Source organism: Ochotona curzoniae, unplaced genomic scaffold (assembly GCF_017591425.1).
Source record: "Ochotona curzoniae isolate NIBS_2020 unplaced genomic scaffold, NIBS_Ocur_1.0 contig_1217, whole genome shotgun sequence".
NCBI lineage: Eukaryota > Metazoa > Chordata > Mammalia > Lagomorpha > Ochotonidae > Ochotona > Ochotona curzoniae.
Window position 1 is genome coordinate 12727 of NW_024464991.1, and position 13659 is coordinate 26385.

The 13659-nt window shown below is 52.1% G+C and overlaps 1 pseudogene; it reads right to left on the reverse strand.

Annotated features, from left to right (window-relative positions):
* Positions 1–9394: 9394 nt before the first annotated feature.
* On the reverse strand, positions 9395–12487 carry LOC121167038 (annotated as a pseudogene).
* Positions 12488–13659: the final 1172 nt, after the last annotated feature.

The window sequence follows — 13659 nt, forward strand, 5'->3', positions numbered from 1 at the left end:
CAGGAGGCTGCTGGAGGTTTAAATAACCCAGGCCCAAGGTCGCGCCCCTCCCAAATCCCATTCACCGCCCCATGAGGACAGCGGGTGGGTCCCGGACTTGCCCAGTCCCGGAGGCCTCCCCCCCTCGGTCTACTCACCCCGAAGGAAGCGGCCCCCGAAACCCAGCAGGCCCGGGGAAAACAGCTCACCATGTGCACGTGGCGGCTGTCCGGGATCCAGAAAATAAATGTTTATTAAAAATTTAAAAAGAAAAATGTAAAATGATGTCAGGCTTGTAATGCAGTGGGTTAAAATTCCTCTTGCAATGTGAGAATCCCTTATAAAGCCAAAATAAAGAAAAAAAAAAGCAACAAAATGGGAAAAATTGTATTTCTCTGTGTGTTAGTGTGGATTCAAGTATTAAAATTTGTGACTGCAGCTGTGCCATGTGGATTATCCATGATGTGTGTGTAACTGTGTGTATGCAGTGGGAATGTACATGTTGGCAGGCATCTCACTGTTGAGTCTGGGAGGGGAAGTAGTGAGGGTGGGACAGAGACAGGGCTCTGCTGCCATGGTGACCAGGGGAGGGAGTCTGTGCAGGGACAGGGACCACAGCGACCTGCAGAACAGGAGGGGCTGGCTCTGCTGAGATCTTCTGGGTGTGTTTCAGGCTGGTGTGGCAGGGATGCCTGCCCTGAGAAGGGCCCTAAGGGGTACAGAACTAGGGTGAGCTGTGGTGTCAGGGGCCTGGGATCCTGGTGCTAAAGAGCAGGGTTAGTGCTCCTGGGCGGGGCCCTGCTGGGAGGCAGGACTGAGTGAGTGAGGAATGAATAAGGTGGACACGCAGGGATCAGCCCAGCAGCTGCCACCCCTGGTTCATTCTGTGTGGCTGGGAGGGGTCTCTGTCCTTGCTGCCTCCTGGTCATGGCTGCTCCTTGAGATAGGCCCAGTCCAGGCCAGGCAGCAGAGCTCCAGGGTTCCCTGTAATGCAGGCTGAGCTGGGCTGGGGGTTCTGCCCTCAGTAGGAGTGGACAAGGGCCTGCCTGTGAGTGGGAGAAGATGAGGGGCCCTTGGAGGTCTATCTGGGGTCCTGGAGTCCAGGAAGGAGGAGGGAGAGAGTTTGTTCAGGCATCCTGCAAGATCCACCTGCTGCTGCATGCTGTTGTGTTTTGCTCAGTGCTGCTGTCTCTCTCAAATTGCTGCAGGCATGTTGGATGCTTTGAGACCCTGAGTTTGATTGTCCCTCAACTATCATCTTAGTGCTCAGTTGTCTTCAGCCATAAACCTTTGCATGCTTGGAGGTTTTCCTTTTATTTAATTCAAACTTACAAGTACTGATAGTTGAAATAGTTCATTATTTTTGAGGATTTCTCATGAGAGGCTGGCATTGTGGTGTAACATGGAAAGCTGCTGCCAGCAATGCCAGTGTCCCATGTGGCTGTTGAACAGAGTCCTGTGTGCTCCACTTCTCAGTCAGCTCCCTGCCCTTGTGCCTGGAAGAGCAGCAGAAGCTGGCCTGACTGCTGGGACCCTGCACCCATCGGGGAGAAGGAGGAAGCTGGTGGATCCTAGTTAAGCCTGGCCCTTCCCTGGTTTTGTGAGAGAACCAGTAGGTGTGAGATCTCTAACTGCCTCTTCCCTCTCTAACATTCCAATAAAAAATAAATAAATAAAATGGAGCTTCTCATGGCATGCAGTATCCTTGTGTCTTCTCAGTTTCTGCCTGCCCAGTGGCCACCACTCCCAACACCTGAGCTGACCTTAGCCTTGGCTCCCTGTCTCACACTCAGTGTCTTTCTGAGAGCCCCTAAATGTCTGTCACAGCCAGTGTGTGCTGCATTGTGTTAACAGCTCCCGGTGTCTGTCATCAGCAGGAAGCCCACTCAGCCTGCAGCCCATGCTGTGCTGACATTAGTCACCTGCACCTTCACCTTCTGGGTCAGGATTCCCTGCTTTGGTCATGTTGACTGTGCAGACTGGGGACAGTACAACCTCAACCACTCTCCCAGGCTGTCTGAACTGCCAGTGAGTGTGGGTGATCTGTGTGAGCAGACACTCTGGTTAGTCACAGGCTCAGGTGTCGCCATGGGAGGAAGGGAAAAGAAAGATGCACGTGATTCTGCAACAGCTCTGCTTCTCATTGTAAGTTATTTGAGAGAAGAGTGACAGAGACAAGGAAAGTCAGATAGAGACAGGGTGAGATGTGTGTGTGTGGGGGGGTGGTTTTTGTGTGGGTGTATGTTAGAATGAGAGAGAGAGAGAGAGAGAGAGAGAGAATGCTCTTCCATCTACTGCTCACTCCCCAAATGGATATAAAAGCTGGGGTTGATCCAAACTGAATCCAGGAACTCAGAACTCCAACCAGGTCTCCCACAGAGCTGTCAGGAGCCCAAGCACTTGGGCCGTCTTCTGCTGCTTTCCCAGGCACTGCAGCAAGGAGCTGGATCAGAAGCAGAGCAGTCAGAATGTGAACCAGCTCTCTGCTATGGGATGTTGGCTTCACATGCAGGAGCTTAACCAGCTGCACCAAACCTCCTTCTCTTGGGACAGGTTCCCATCTCTTACACAACCTTTGCTACTTTCAGATCAGCCAGTCAACCTTTGTTGTTCCTTAGCTGTGTCCCACATCCTGCTATGTCTTCATTTTCGAGGAGCTTGCTGATGTCTGAAAAATCTTTCTCTTTCCTTCATCCTCAGACATGTACTCTTTATGCTGACTTGGCACGGTTGACCAGGATCAGTTTCTTGTAACAGACAGAGCCTCAAGCTCAGCCAGTGGTTGCAGCCCCAGGTCCCCAGGTTTGGAGTGATCATTTATCCCTGGGGAGCCTGTGGGCTCCTAGGTTCCTCAGTGAAGGTGGGAGCTCTCCAAGCCTTATCCCTCTGTTCACTCCTTCCCAGCCTGGGCAGTCTGTCTGCTGCTTGCCCATCTGTTGTCCTTTGTCCCAGCCATCTGTGAGGAGTGCAGGTGTTTAGATGCTGTGACCAGCATTGTCGTGGAGATGAGTGCAGCCCTGACCAAGAGTGAAGGGAGTGAAGCAAAGAGCAGCTGCGGAGTGAGTCTTATCATGGCGCTCATGTGTGAGCTCAGACACAATTCCAGGAGAGCAAATCCCTTTGGCCTCCTCTGGCATCAGGAAGTGGTGTCTGGAATGTTAGCTGCTGGCCTTGTGCCTGCCTGAAAGCTGGGGGCATGGACCTGGGGTTGATAGGTGGGTCAGAAAATAACCCTCATGCTCTCTTAACAAATGTAGAAACTAATTTTTTCAATTAAGTATTTCTCCGTTGTACAGTTTTATGGATTAAAAAATCAAAGAAATTTGTTTTTGAGAATTTCCCCCTTGGTTAACTGTTGTTTCATTTTAAGGTTTTATTTTTATCCTAAATGAATTAATCTTATATCACTGGAAAGTTAGACTGAGAGAGAAAGAGAGAGGGAGGGAAAAAAAGACAGACAGAGATAGGCAAATGGGGAGAGATCCTCTATCTGCTGGTTCACCCCCACATGCAGTAGCCAGCGCTGGACCTCTCTGAATTCTGAGTCCAACCCTCCATCTTGGTCTCCCCTATGGGTGACCCAGTGCTTGAAGGACCATGTGCTGCTCCAGGGTGTGTGTTAGCAGGACACTGGACTGGATGCTGAGCACTGCAATGTGGGATGCAGCTTTAACAGTGTTGACTTAACTGTTGTGTTTTTGTGCAATAGCTGTTCCTTCTTTTATTTTGGATTAACACATCGAATTTTTCAGTATATATTTTTTTCATGAAAATTTTCTTTGTTTCTTTTACTGTCTCTCTCTCTCTCTTCCTTCTTCCCCCTCACCCCATCTTCCTTCTTTCTTGCTTTATTTCAGAAGGGCAGAGTTACAGAGAGAACAGGACACAAAGATCTTCCATCTGCTGTTTCACTCCATAAATGGCTGCAACAGCCAGGGCTGGGCCAGGCTAAGCCAGGAGCCTAAGATATGTCCTGAGTGAATGACACAATACTTGAGCCATCTTCTGGTGCTTCCCCAGGCCATGAGCAGGGAGCTTGATTGAAGTGGAGCTGTTAAATTTGAAGGATTTGAATCAGTGCCCAAGTTGGGGGTCCTTACAGCAGTTTCTTATGAATCTGTGTTTCTATAGAATAGCAGTAATGTCTCCATTTTCCTGTTTGTTTCAAGATTTATTTATTTTCTCGTGAGATTTACAGACAGAGAGACACAGAGAAAGATCTTCCATCAGCTGGTTCACTCCCCAAGTGGCAGCAACGGTCAGACCTGAGCCAATCTGAAGCCAGGAGCCAGGAGCTTCTTCTGTGTCTCCATGTGGGTGCAGGGTCCCAAGGCTTTGGGCCATTCTCTACTGCTTTCCCAGGTCACACACAGGGAGCTGGATTGGAATCAGGGCCACCTGGGATTAGAATTGGCACCCATATGGGATCCAGCGTTTGCAAGGTGAGGACTTTAGCTACCAACCTATTGTGTCAGGTCCTCCTTTTATTTTTTAAGCATTTTTTATCCTTATTGGAAGGGCATATTGTACAAGAAAAAAAGAGATCTGTATCTTCCATCATCTTGTTCCCTCACCAAATGGTGCACTGGCCATAGCTGAGCTGATGTGGAGCCAGGAACCAAGAGCTTCCTCCTAGTCTCCCACTCAGGTGCAGGTTTGCAGGCTTTTGGGCTGTTCCTGTCTGCTCTCCCAGGCACAAGCAGGGACTGAGGGGGAGGTGGAGTAGCAGGAGCATGAACCAGTGTCCATGTGGGATGAGGTGCTTGAGGGTGGAGGATCAGCCAGTTGAGCCAATGTGCTGGACCAGTAATGTCTCCATTTTCATTTCTGATTCTACTTATCTTACTTATCTGAGCTTTTCTCAAAGCTTTTGCTTTTGTTTTTGTTTATGGTTCGTCTGGCTAGATATTTGTCTATTTTATTTTTGTAAAACCAACCTATATTTTTGTTTGCCTCTCATATTTCCTTCATTTCACTTTCATTTATTCTGATCTGTCTCCTCCTGCTAATCTGGTATTTGGTTTGTTCTTGTTGCTCTGTGAACAATGACCTTGGTACTTTTATTGGGATCACATTGAATCTGTAAATTGCTTGGGGCACCATGGACATTTGGATCATATTAATTCTTCTCATTCAGAATCTTGGAAGATTTTCCCCATTGTTTGTGTCTCATGTTCTTTCATTGAAGTTGTGTGACTTTCACTGTCGAGATCTTTCACATCCTTGGCTAAACTCACCCCAAGGCATTTCACTTGTTATAGCTGTTGTGAATGGGAAGACCTGGTTCACACAGGGGCTGAAGCACATGTTCTCATGTGTCTGCCTCTCAGAGATGTGAAGTTCATGTTCCCCAGTTTCTGAGGGAGCAGGAGCGTCTCCTATCAGATCCCCCTGGGAAGGATTCTGGGCTCCTGTCTGATCTGCTGCAGCTAAAAGCCCGAGGGAATCAGAGCTGGGATTGTCTGAATTTGTCAAATGCTCTAAAATAAAAACAACCTTTCCCTATTAATGTCTGTAGACTTTTATTTCTTGTCTTAAATGCTTATTCTCTTGTTTATTCAGTGTTGTAAATTCTTTCATAGTTCCCCTATTACTTTTGGTTTTCAGGGGATGAGGCCATCCTAAGGACACATGAGGGAGACAAAACTGCCCTCACTTGTTCCTGGGAAGTGAGCCAGTGGAAGGGAGCCTCTCATGGGTCTGTCAGTCTCCATCTGCCAAACAGACGAACATAAACTTTGACAAGAAAGACTCTGTAAGGAAAGCTCCATGGACACCTCTAAGGAAGGGTCGGGAAGAGCCCCTGGACTGGCCATTCAGTAAGCTGCTGAGAGGGGCTGCAGCCCAACTCCACTGGGACACAGAGGCCCTGACACCAGGATCCTTGTAGACCTTGTGCTCATCTGGCTGCCCCTCTGTGACCTTGGTGTAGACTGTAACAGGAAGTACAATTTCTGCCTGGGGTCTGTGAGTTTTTACAGAACATGATCCAACCTGGGAGGAACACTGTGCAAAACCTCAACGTTGTAGCCACTGCAGTCAGAAGAGCAGGTAACCAAGGTGGGAGTTGAGGGCAGCTGGCCTGGGAGGTGAGGGCAATGTCAGGGATGGGCCTATAGCGTGCAGGTTGGACACTCACTGCAGGTGTCCCTGCCAGGGCAGGACTGCTAGTTGGTGTCAGAGAATCAGAGACCTGCTTGGAGGGAAGGAAAAGCCCCTCACTGACCCATGGAAAGAAGAATTCTGAGGGAGAGTCAGGAAGTGAACCTTGTCTCCTCTGGAGCAAACAGAAGCATTTCCATCACACCTCAGAGCTGCTAAATGCAGGACGCCCAGGCTGTCAGCACAGACAGCAGTCCTGGAGCAGGCCCAAGGTCAGGGTCAAGGGTGTGAGCTGTGCCCTCTGTGCCCAGCAGCAGGGCTGTGGTTCCCAGCTGGGACCAGCCAGGGTGAGGCCATGGATTCTGCTCCTGGCTGTGCAGCCTCAACCAGGTTCTCTGCATTTCCTCTGCCTTCAGTCAGCTACAGTGTCACACAGCCAAGGGAAGGGTAACTTAGCAACTCCTGGATTTCACTGTGGGCTTCAAGGCGTGAGAATCTGTGTGGGGCACCATGTGAGGCAGCAGGATCCTGGGAAGTTTTGTGTTCTCAGCTGTGTGCTCTTCCTGAACCTTCCTCCTGCTCTGCCCCACCAGGAGAGAGGGTACTGTGTATCTCCAATGTCCTGTGTCATCAGTGACCAGCTGTGCCCTTTATTTAACCCTTACTGAGAACCATGGACATAGGTGTGAGCACTTGGCACAGGGGTGGAGATGCAACTTGGGATGCCCAATCCCATCTCAGTGCTCAGTTGGAGTCCTGGCTCTACTTTCTGCCAAGCATCCACCCAGTGCACGTTCTGGGAGGCAGCAGATGATGCATGAGGACCCCTGGACTGAGTTTGTGTTCTGGGCTTTGGCTTGCCCCACTCCCAGCTGCTTGGACTTTTGGGAAGTGAGCCAGGGGATAGCGAGTACTCTCCTTTCTACAAAGATGAAAAAAAATCTTCAAATAAATAAAAATAATTTTTGACTCCTACCACATCTTGTGGTGCTCTCTGCTCAAGGGCCTTGGGCTTCCCAAGTGTGGGTGACAGTGGGGTTGATCGCTAGGCTTTCAGAGAACTCAATGCACCTTTGACCTTGGCTGTGCTATGTCTGGATGTGAACACTAGGAGCTGAAACATCACAAGCTGAGACTGTCATGATTGCCCCTTCCCCCAGCTAAACAGGAAGGTGCCCAGTGTGGGTGGGTTCTCCTTGGGGATTATACAGGTGACTTGGACTTGGGACTCCCTGCCCTGCCCAGCACGTTGTTAACAGTCCTGCCCAGCACAGCAGCCCCAGGACAGTCAGAGGTCAGGATGGAGGTGTGGCTCAGAAATGGGTGCATGTGTTTGCCATCTCATAAGCCGGAATATCCTGAGTAAACACTCTAAGCTGTGCCGCATGTACCCAAGTTTCTGCCAGAGTGGCCCCTCACTGTGTAGGTCCCAGGGCCCAGGTGTGCTCACGTGACCATCCTTCAGGGGAGGCTGAGGTCCAGGTGAGAATCCTGTCTCCCCTCCTGCTGCCAGAATGTGACCTGGGGTGGCACTGTCAGCACCCACCTGAGCCACGCACAGATGCCCTGCCCACTCTAGACTGTCCCAGCCCTCCCTGTGCCCACGGGATCCCCTAGCACATCTGTGGTCCCTGGTTCTCACAGTGACCACAGCACTGCAACTGCTCAAGCAGTGGGCTTGGTTCCCCACTTAGCTCTCCATGTCCAGGGCTTGGTGCTGTGCACACTCTCATCACTGCCACTCACTTCCTGCGTGCCCCATCTCCATTTCTGACTGCAGATGTGGTCCATGTGGAGCTACCTCCCCGGGGTGTCTTCAGTACAGAGACTTACCCTCATCCCCGACTCATGGTCACTACCAACCCCACAGTGTCACTTCTCACTGACATCCCAGCTCCCGCTGTTCCTGCACTGAATGCCTGGGCAATTCCGTTGGGATCTACCCTCCCATGTCAACCCTCTCTCACAGTCATGCCATCCCCACTGACACAGCCTGAAGCCCTGGGTGTCCTCCTTGCCTCCTCCTTCTCATTCCCTTGATGCCGTCCAGAGGAAGTGCTGTGTATCCATCTGCAGAAGGATCCAGAATCTCTTTCTCTCCCACTCTGCCCATGCCCACACCCACACAGTGACTGGCATCCCTGCCTGGACACTGCAGGAGCCCCGAGGGCTTTGTCTCCAGCCTCTCAGTCTCTCAGCCCCATCCTCACACAGCAGCCAGGGTGGTCCCTGGACAGGAGAAGGTGCACACATGTCCTTCCTCTGCTCAGAGCTGTCTCAGTGGCTCCCACCTCACTCAGAGTCAGGGCTGAGCCTTCCAAGTGTGTTGTCTGCTGCTGGATGGTGGTGCTCTGATCCAGCCTTCCTGATGGCTCCCTGCTCTGTGTGCAGACTAGTTCCTGCCAAGGGCATTTGCACTGGCCATCCCCTGCCTGCACAGCACCTGCCCAGACACCTTTGCTGGTGAGCTATTGTGTCCTTCCAACCTTCCTCAGGGTCACCTCCTCAGGGCAGTGCACACTGACCATGGTGGTGAGACAGCCACTGCCCCAGCCCTCACAACCACTCTGGACCAACTTGCCCTGCACTGGGTCTGGCCCACAGTAATGTGATCTTAGTACTGAGTGTGTTGTACCTGCCCTTCCAGACCCTGTGGTTCATTAGTGGAGTTGAGACAGAGGCCACCTGTGGCTGCTGCAGAGCAACATCCTGTCCTGCTGGTGTCCATGCAGCCTGTGCTTTCTCACAAGTGTCCTCTGCCCTCCTGCCTCCCTCCCCTCTGACTCCTACACACACAGAGGTAAAGGCCACCAGAGCTCACACACAGGAAGAGCAGGTGCAATCAACTAACAACACTAAGGAACAAAATGGACATGGGAAGACAGGAGCCCAGGGCTGAACCCAAGCCTGAGTTTTGACTGTCCTGGCCTCGTGCAGCCACCACTGTTTGGGTCCATGAGATAGGACCTGATGGCCACAGCTGAGTCCTGTGATGGCAGGTGTTGGTGGGCACTTCTTATCAGAGAGATCAGGACACTGGGGCAGCTGAACCAAGTTGGCAGTGACCATGACAAAGCCTGATGGGCTGAGCACAGCCTGGGGACAACCCTGTCCTCACAGGCCTCCCAGCTCTCCTATCCCCTCCTTTAACAGACTGAACACAGCAAACACATGCCTTCTGGAAGGTTTATGGTGCTTCTGTTTATTTTCTCTGTCCATTTTTTGGAATTTTCTTTAAATTTTCTCACTAACACCTCTGACAAGAATGAGAAAAATGATATGTTGTTCAGATTTGCACAGGGAAGGGAAAAGCTGCAGCATGTGCACCTGACTTGAGACAGGGATGGAGGTGCCCATGCTGGGCTGGGAGGGCCAGGCTCCCACCTCACACTGTGCCCACAGGAACACACTCAGATGCCTGTGCAGGAAGGGAGGGCAGGGCTTTTTGAAGACACAGGATGAGGACTTGAGCATGGTTCTATCCCTCTGTCCCAAACAAGGCAATTGTCTCACACTACAGAAAAAAAAGGTGACAAATTCAGGTCACTACACATGGGTCAGGAACAGCCAAGCACACATGAAAATGTGCAAATGCAAGGAATTCCCCAGCCCCTTTGTTTCCCTTCAAACCCACCATCTCTCCCTGCTCCAGGCCTTCCAGGTCTCACCTTTCAAGCTGTGAGAGAGCAGTCAGAGCCCTGGGCACTGTCCCCACCTGGGAGAACCAATCAGGACTTGGTGAGAGCCCCAGAGTTGTGGCTGAGAGAGGAGCTACTGGGTGGGCAGGGCAGCTTCTCCATGGCCATCTGACTATGGCGAGAGCCTTGGAGACTCCCCTACCCCAAAACACACCCCAGTGCTTACCTGCAGCCCTAGTGTAGCTCCCTCCTTTCCCACCTGTGAGAGAAAACAAGTAGTGAGAGGCAGGGAGAAGGCAGGGCCTGAGGACCTGCCTAGAGGGAGCCCAGAGGACTGGACTAGCATGTTAGACTGACAGACCTAGGAAAGGATCAGAGGCCTCTCTGGAGGTGTGTCCTCAGCTGGGACCTCCCCCTGAACCGGGGCTTCTGGGTCTTAGATCCTCATGAGTAGTGTCTTCCCTGTGGAGTGTTCATGGTGTACCTTCACTTGTGCTTCACACCAGAACCAGTGTGAGCACTTGGGGCCCAGCTGGGGGTGCAGGTGTGTGTGCACTGTGTTTGCTGGGAACAGGGCAGTGGTACCTTTCCCCTGGGAGACAGCAGACTCAGACCCAGCCCTCACCCTGCCCTACCTGAGAGCTTCCTCTTAATCATCACAACAGTGACCACAGCTCCAATGAGCACAGCTGCCACGAGGACCAGGCCAGCGATGACTCCCCACATGGGCACAGTGGGCTGAGGAGGCTCTGAGAGGGGAAGGGACAATAAGGGGCTCTGACCCCAGGTCTCAGCCCTGTCTCTGCTGAAGGCTCTGCCCCTCACTGCCCTCCTTACCCCATCTCACGGTGAGGGGCTCAGGCAGCCCCTCATGCTCCACGTGGCATGTGTATCTCTGCTCCTCTCCAGAAGGCACCAGCACAGCTGCCCACTTCTGGAAGGTTCCATCCCCTGCAGGCCTGGTCTCCACCAGCTCCATGTCCTGGGTCAGGTCCTCCCCATCTCGCTGCCAGGTGAGTGTGATGTCCTTGGGGTAGAAGCCGAGGGCCCAGCACCTCAGGGTGGCCTTCTGGTCAGAGACTGGGTGGTGGGTCACATGTGCTGTGGGTGGGTCTGAGGGAAGATTTGGAAAATTCAGACCTTTCATGTTCTTCACCTGACACTAAATTTACACTCAGTGACCATCCTGAGAGTGGACAGGAGGACAGGGGTGGGGAAGCAGTGCTAACTCAGACCTGGCCTGGATAAAGACAATGGGATCATCTGTTGTCTGCAAAGATGTAGACAAAGAATCAGGTATGGTTCAGGCTGGGAGGACCCGGGTCTCTGACAGGGTGAAATGGATTCGGTCTTGTCCTGAGTGGAGGCAGAGACTGAGAACCCTGAATCTTCCCAGTGCATTGGCCTGAGGCTGAGGACAGGCCTGGGAGGGGTCACAGCTCACAGGATCCAGAGGGAGTCCAGGGTACCAAGAGGATTCCTTTCAGAATTTTCTATGCCTGCACAATCCAGGTCCCTCTTCACACTGAGGGAAGGTGGGTCTCTTTCTCTGGACCCAAAACCCTGGAGGACATCCCTGCTGCAGCCACGAGGAGAGCTGGACACAGGCCTGGGTCTCACTTTCTTCCCCTCCTCCACAGTCCAGAGGCAGCCCTGGGGTTGTTGGTGAGGGCAATCCCTACCTGCCCTGCGCACCTGTGCGCTGTAGTGTCTCCTGCCCCAACTCCAGGAATCTGCGCAGCCACTTTACACACTCCCCCTCCAGGTAGGCCCTGTGCTGCTCAGCCACATCCGCAGCCTCCCACTTGGACTTGGTGAGCTGAGCTTGCTTGTCCGCAGCGGTCCAGGTGCGCAGGTCGTCATTGAGGACAATGTAGTCGGTGCCATCATAGGCGGATTGCATGTACCCGCGGAGGAAGCGCCCATCTGCCCCGACCTCGCAGCCGTACACGTTCTGGAGCGTGTGAGAGCCTGTCCCCGCCCGTGGTCAGCCCTGGCCAGGCAGCTCCGCCCCCGCCCTCACCGACCCGCGGGGATTTCAGCGGAAACCGAAAATGCAACCTGTGCGTGTCCCGCGGACTCCTCCCGCCGAGGGTCTCCGCGGGGCGCGCAGTCTCAGGGTGGGGGGACCTCGGCCCCGGGCCCCTGAGCGCCCTGGGCGCACGTGGGGAGGGGTCGGGTCACTCACCGGCCTCGCTCTGGTTGTAGCGGCCAGGCAGGTCCTTTAGGTCCATGCAGAAAATCTGTGTGGTGCTCTTAGCGAGCCGTGTGTGCCTGGCCAAGTACTCTGGCTCCACCTGCTGCATCCAAGGCGCCCGCGTTTCCACCTCGGGTTCTCGGCGTCGCTGTCGAAGCGGGCGAACTGCGTGTCGTCCACGTAGCCCACGGAGATGAAGCGGGGCTCCCCGAGGCCGGGTCGGGACACGCCGGTGCTGAAATACCTCATGGAGTGGGAGCCTGGGGGAGAGAGGGGCTGAGACCAGGGCCGACACCTGACTGGAGCGGGATGCTGCAAGTGAGTTCGCTGGGGCGGGCAGAGAAGAAGGGTCCTTGGGGTCGCTAAACGGTAAAGGGGCGGCAGGAAGGGGTCTGGGTGAAGGGCGGGCGTGAGCGGCTCCCCGGGGTCCTGTGTCCCTCCCCGCGCTCCCCTCGCTCCTGCCCCGCAGAGCCTGTCTCCCTCCCGACCCGCACTCACGCTGCCGGGTCTCAGTCAAGGTCAGGGCCCCCGCGAGCAGCAGGAGGAGGGTTTGGGGCGTCATGGACCCCATCCTGAAAGTCTGGGGAAGACTCTGATCTCCCCACTGGGAGTGACTGCGCTGATTGGCTCTTTCAGAAACCGCTTGTCCAATGGGAGTGCTGGCAGTGTTGTGTCCCAAATGTCTTGGCAAAAGGACCTGACTCCCAATCAGGAAACTGGCATTGAACTCCACAAGGCTGGGCTTCCCCAGCCCAGATCTGCCCTGGGACTGCGTCACTGAGAGCCACCCTGGGAATCTGAGCCTTTTATCCCAGGTTTGCACTAGCACCTGGCACAGAGGCTCCTTCTGCACCATCTTCCTGAGACCGACTCAGTGACTAAGTAAGTCAGTGATTCTCAGATGTTTTGGTTTCAGGATGCTTATGCTCTTCAGAATTAGTGATGACTCCAAACAGAAACAGAAGTTGGGATATATATACCAATAGTTCAAATTCAGAAGTGGAAACCATTTTAAATATAATTGACTCATTAAAAATATCCCATGGCTTTTAAATGAATACTGTTTTTACAAGAAATAACAATTTTCAAAGTAAACAGGATAGTGAGGAAAATGAGTCTTTACATTTTGACCCTCTGCACCTTTAGTTTAGTTAGAATACTGAATTTTCGCTTGTATTCTACAGTTCGCCTGATTTTTTTTTAAATTGTAGTATGTGGGGAAAAAAACCTAGCATGAGCAAATATGTAGGGAGACTATCTTAATAATGTATCCAAACAGTTGTGAATATTCACCCTTGATCATACACTAAAATTACACAAGTGCCAGCTTTTAAAGATTATTTGCAATGTATAAGCTGAAGCTCTATTGTTGTATATTTTGTTTTCTGGTGTGTTAAAACTCATAGGTTCATCCTGCACACTGATTGGATTTTGTGCTAATGCATGATTTTTTTAAAGCATTCTGTAATGCATTGTATGACCACATGTATGTATAATTTGGAAATAATTTTAAATCTCACCTTCAGTAATATCACAGATTCTAAGAGAAAAGATTGTAAGTACTGGGAAGCTGTCTAATTTATGGTGATGGATTCAAGGTTTCACAATTCCTGTTTTCCTTTTTAGAGTTTAGGTGTCATCTAGGGCAATCAAAGAAGCAAACTCTTTCTATCTTTAGAGACATGACTGTGGAGTGGTAGCCAGTAACACTCCATGGCAGGGGTCCACGGTTACTGCCTTGGC